This window comes from Hemiscyllium ocellatum, chromosome 21 (assembly GCF_020745735.1).
Source record: "Hemiscyllium ocellatum isolate sHemOce1 chromosome 21, sHemOce1.pat.X.cur, whole genome shotgun sequence".
NCBI classification, from domain to species: domain Eukaryota; kingdom Metazoa; phylum Chordata; class Chondrichthyes; order Orectolobiformes; family Hemiscylliidae; genus Hemiscyllium; species Hemiscyllium ocellatum.
The window spans coordinates 39,994,717-40,000,716 of NC_083421.1; positions in this window are offsets into that span (position 1 = coordinate 39,994,717).

The following is a 6,000-nucleotide window of genomic DNA, read 5'->3' on the forward strand; positions in this document are numbered from 1 at the left end:
CTCCTCCCCACATATATCCAGATATAATCTGGTCATGTCATTTGTGACATCTTTACAAGTTCAATGGTCAAAGATTATTTCCTTTTCTTCATGTCATCGGAACCCTTTTATTCATCTCAAACGTGTGACCTCCACAGAGCATCTGTGAAGACAATAGAGAAGGTTAAACACACCGCCAGCTGTGATAATAAAAAACAGAAATTGCTGGAGAAACTCAGCAGTTCTGGCAGCATCTGTGGAAAAGAAAGCAAATTTAACATTTCAAGTCCAGTGCCCATTTTCCAGGACTGTGGTTAATGCAGTTGACTGGATGGCTGGTTTGTGATCTAGCGGGACACCAAAAGTTTAGGTTCAATTTCTGCACTGGCTGAGTAAATGCCAGACTAGACAGTAACTCCAATTCTGCTTACTTTTTTTTAAAAAATGCTGAACAGGGGTCACTGGACTTGAAAAATTCATTCTGCCAAACTGCTAAGTTTCTCCAAAACTTTCTGTATTTGTATCAGATCTTCAGATCTGCAGTACTTTATTTCAGCCTTCATAGCAAACTGATACATTTCATCAAGTTAAAATTCCTGTTACCTTAATGTTATATGTATTTGCAGCTATTGTACAAGATACATGATACTAAAGGAATTGTCTTTTACCCTGTCTCCAAACTGTATTGTACCCACCAAGACACCATTATGAGAAAATAGATAGTCTTCCTTACAGTAGGCATCATCACTGTTGCTAGGAAGCACCGTGATACAAGGGTAGACAGTGGGAAATTGCCGTCTTCCATGCAGGAATCAGAAAATAGCTGGAAACTGTGTCCCCACACGATGTAACAACTCCTTATTCTATGGCAAAACAAAGGAGCAAGAAGCTCTCAGAAATGATGATGAGCACTGCAAGTCATTTCAACGTGGTCAAAATGTAGATATTCAGAAAAGAGGGGACTCAGTGCTCCTCTTTAAAGTGATCCTTGTTCCCTCTGCTCTAGGGGGCTATATCACCTGCTTTCTGCAGCAGTCTCCCCTTTGTACAATTGTTGATCATTTTTTGTGATCCGATGATCTGTGATCACCTCTATACTTCTCTGCTTTCCAACATGCAGTGCACAATGATGATTCTGCAAATGTGTGTGGTTCATTATAGAAGCCGGAACACTCTCTAAAAGCTTTATCATTACACTCCGTGATATTTCTGCTGTTCCCTTGACCTGTGAGTATTCTTCAGCTATGATGAGAATATGGGCCACCTTCCATGTGTTCAGGGGTAACCCTCCTTGCCAAGCAACCATTGCATTCCTGGCAGGGTGGAATTGTTGTGGAAGGGTGGAGGAGGCTGTGGAAGTGTGTGTCGGCTTTGTGACAGCAACCTGCAAGACTGACAAATTCTGTGCCATTCTGTAGTGGCAGTCACTCAGCAGGAGAACATCTATGCCCTGGTAGTCCTTCCTGTTAGCAAAAGCTGAATGGCTCCATGGTGTCTTTATGGTTACAAAATTGTGGTGTTCAGTGTCCTAGATCATTGCTGTAAACCTCTCTTTTGAGCCTCAGTATTCCTGCGAGTATTGGCAGGCCCTGGCAAGTAGAACTTTGTGGATTTGTCTGTTGAAACTGTACACTTGCTGTTTCGACCCCATTGCATTCTGCATAGAGGTGAAACAGTTAGGAACTAGATGAGGAAGAGAGGTTCGGCCAATTGGGTTAGAAGAAGAAAGGTGGATGGAGGCTTGCATGGAGCATAGACATCAGTATGGATTACTTGGGCTGAATGGTCTGTCTCTGTATTGTATCACAGTCAAAAATCATACAACACCAGGTTATAGTCCAACAGGTTTATAGGTAGTCTCCGCTATCTGAAAGTAAAGCGTTCCCAGGAAACTTTTCTTAAGCTGAAAACAATGTAAAGTGAAGGTGCATGGTTTATATGGGAAAAAGTATTGCCATTTCTTGTAAAAGTGAAATTCCTTTTTGGATTTGTGAAAACAGGTACTAATGTAAGTCTTTCATAAAAACAGTATTGTGTAAAGCCAGCATTTGAAAAGCGGGGAATACCTGTATTTGAAACCACAAGTTTTTGGAGTCCCCAATCCATCCTCAGACCTATCTGATTCTCATCCTACTGCTTATTTTCTCCACCTGTAATGAAACAATAATAACACTCATGATAAGCTGAGACAGAAACAATTAATATCTAAGTTTAAAAATTCCTCAGGACAACAGCACACAGATGACTGGCTGGCTGTCCCTCACAACATCACTTGTCAGAAATTTAGTGCATGAAGTTAATTCCTTGACATTTTATTCCATTGATTACTGGACAAACTATGAGCTATTCAGTTATAGCCATTTGGGATTCTTGTAATAAACTGAGACTTTGATTGTTAGAGAAGTACGATGCACCTGCCTGATTTAAGTGTGTGAGCTGTAGTATTAATCTACCAGCTGTAGTATTTTCCCAGATGAACTTGTGTATTTGCTGGTTGGTATTGGTACTGGGTAAGGTATGTTTGAGGTGATTTGTCTTGGACAGACCTGATGATTAGTGGCAAAAAAATACACTACCATTGAGTATCCACAGAAGAGGTACTGTTCTCAGATAACAAGTAGGTTTATTGCATGATAGCAATAAACACAATCACATTTGATTAGGCAAATTACTGAGGCCTTTACTGGGGTGGCACAGTGGTTAGCACTGCTACCTCACAGTGCCAAGGACCTAGGTGTAATTCAGCCTTCAGGTAACTGTCTGTGTGGAGTTTGCTCATTCTCACACTATCTATGTAGGTTTCGTCTGGATACTCCAGCTTCCCCCACAGTCCAAAGATGTGTATGGATTAGCCATGGGAAATATAGGGATACAGAGATGGGTTTGGGATGCTCTTTGGAGGATCAGTGTGGACTTGATGGGCCAAATGGCCTGTTTTCATATTGTAGGGATTCTATGATTCTTTAGAAGGTGGAGGTACATATACAGCTGTTCCCTTTGAAAGCAAGTGTAGAACTTCTTTTTTCCACATACCCGGCCATCAGTAGAATGAGTGGCACCAATGTAACATGAACATTAACCCTCTGAAAACTATGATGTCCAATAATACCAGAAACCAAGTAATAAGTGAAACTAGTAAATGATATATCCCCCCTGCACCCTTCCTAACCCCAAAATTCATTGCAGTCATGTTGAGACAGAATCAAGATCAAAATCTTGATGTTACTCCAATTTGCAGTAATAGTGACACGATCTCCAAATAAATATTAACTGCAAATTTTATCGAGTGTAAACACTGAATGACACGTAATTACATTACTCTTTTTCTTTCCACACAGTGGTTCATTTTGATGAATTGTCCTCAGCTGCAAAAAATATTTGTTGTTTTATATTCTGGTATTTTATAGTTTCTCCACTGTCTTTCTGTATTGTCCTTGCACATTGCAAATGCATGATGACTAGACCGAGAGATTATGTATATCTCAGCACCCACTTTTCTCCCCACTGCTTTACACTTTGTACTCACTCAAATTATTTATCCACAAAGTTTTTTTTTGCTTATTTTTACATCTGCTTAGGCTGGCACAGGGAGCTAAGCAATAGCAGATGTAGCAATTAAGCAATATTCCATCTGGTTAATCAGATCTTGGCCTGTCAGTAAACAAACATTTGTATTCTGTAGGCTAGTCAATCTAATGCCACTTTGACAAACTGTTTTTGGTAATTGTTGTAAGATATTTCTGCTCTATTTCCTATCGCAAGCCTCCAAGTGAAGTCAAGTCCCGATCCAATGAGACATTAAGCAGACTATTCAAAATATGATTTATGGTGATAAATTGCAATTGTTTCAAGATGCAAAGGGAAACCACTGTGGTGAGTGAAAAAAACATGTCTCATTGTGAATGGGAGGGAGCTAGAGGAAATATTTCTCAATATGAGATTCTGTTTGAAGATTAATGATGTGTTTAACTCTACATGCCACTATTACTGTGCAAAACTGCTGGCATTTTGTGGGAATTAAAAGAGATTGGGTGGAATTTTTCTTTTGGATACTAAGAGACGAGGCAACATAAACCAAGGGGGACCTCCGCTTTCCTGCACAATTAGGTTTTTCCCAGTTCATTCCACATTCATGCAGGGAGAAAATCTCCACACAGAGTCATCAGCAGAAGGTTAGCCCAATCCTAGTAAACAGTAAAGATTTATTATACAGGACTTGTTACATGGTTACATTACATATAAGATTCATCTGGTCTCCTGTGGAGACAGCAGACTCTACCAAGGATGTATTGTTAGCTACATTAGTTAACACCAGAACAACTGAAATCATATTCTGGAGATCAGCTTGCTGCACCTTTTCGTTTTTTACACGGTGGAGCGATGGAATTCTCAGTAGGCAGCAGCCATGTGTCATCTGATGGGGATTAATGTGGTTAAATATCTTGTTCACAATATGACCACCTTATTCATACTAAGACTCTCACCTTACCATATTCACCCAACATTGGGAAAACACAACAAAGAAACCAGAGCTTGTAACTGGCAGGTTCAACTTGCCACTTGTTCCAAAGCACCTCCATATGCTGCCTGTGACCAGATATATGGCACCAACCACACTCAAGGTATATTGGCATCCACCATCTGTCAGCCCATCTGAACCATCCTGGTACATCTATTGAGCTGTGGCAATGTCATCCCGAAGTACACATTTGCATTGTAGGCCCATCAGCAACTAGCATTGAAAGGCTGCAGTGGGGACTCAATGTGGGGACACTTTGCACATAGGGACGGGCACCCACCTCAGAGACTGGACCAGGGGGATGGTGCCAGTGTGAGGGTGGGCCTTGGTACTGAACCTTCACAACTTAATCTTCGAGACTGTGGGCTTCAGGCTCTGGACAAAGGCACAGTGCAATTATGGAGGGGGACGGTGTCAAAGGATTTTGAAAGGGGCTAGAAGATAAGGTAAGGCTGGGAAGGTTGTAATGAAGGAGTGGTGGTTGCCCTCAGGTAGACACAGCCTAGATTCAAGTTGGGGATGTGATGACAGCACCAGCCGTTATCACCTCTTATGCCTGGGTCTGGGTGGGAAGAATAGGCAGACATGTGGAAATATTAATAGGTTGGGTGGGCACTGGGCAAAGTGTGAATCTCATCAGGTTGTGGGATGGACCATGAGGAAAGGGATGTGGAATTGTATGGGTTGAGAGCCGCTTAATGAGGACAGCTCACTGTTGCCTTCCCTCATGCTGGAAATTGGAAGGGAAGGAAAATAGCTGCGACCACACTTGCTGCGGACAGGGCAAGTGACCCAACCTGCGAGCGAGGGTGCAGCAGCACACACCATTCAGAGGGTTTGTAAAGGGTAATAACATGGGTCATATGTACCTGAAACATCTAGTACAAAGGCCGATAGAATGCATTCTCCTTTACTTCTCTGCACTATTGACTCCTTCTGAAGGTGGTACTTCCATGGTATTGCCACTGCTGGATAATTCTGGCAGCTACACCTTTTGCACAGAGTGAGGGATTGTCAACCAGGGACACACAAAGTGCCTGCATCGATAAATCCATGAGAAACTATTGATCTCTTTGATTCAAGCTGGTTTTGTCAGGTGCGTGGATAAACCTCAGCTCAGAGACATCTCGTTTGGTTATGAACTGCAGACAATGTGACAATGCATCAAACACAGAGACTGAGAAGCAGATACATGAAAGTAATAGTTAGCCATATTTGTGTTGAGAAGAACAAGGAAGCCCTCTTTGCCCATTCCACTGAAGTGCTTTCCATATGTTTTCTCCATTTTAACCAGTGGGGGGGAGGGGGTGGGGGGTTGCAAAACAGGATTGCCCATTGCCTGATGGTGTACCACTAGGATTGGTGCCGGGTCCAGTGTTTTCTTCCTGGGTTATGGAATTCTGGAAGCCCACGAAAAGAAGGTAGTCACAAGTGAGCTGCTGGAAGACTGGAGATTGGCTAACATGGTGCCACTATTCACAGAGTCATAGAGATGTACAGCA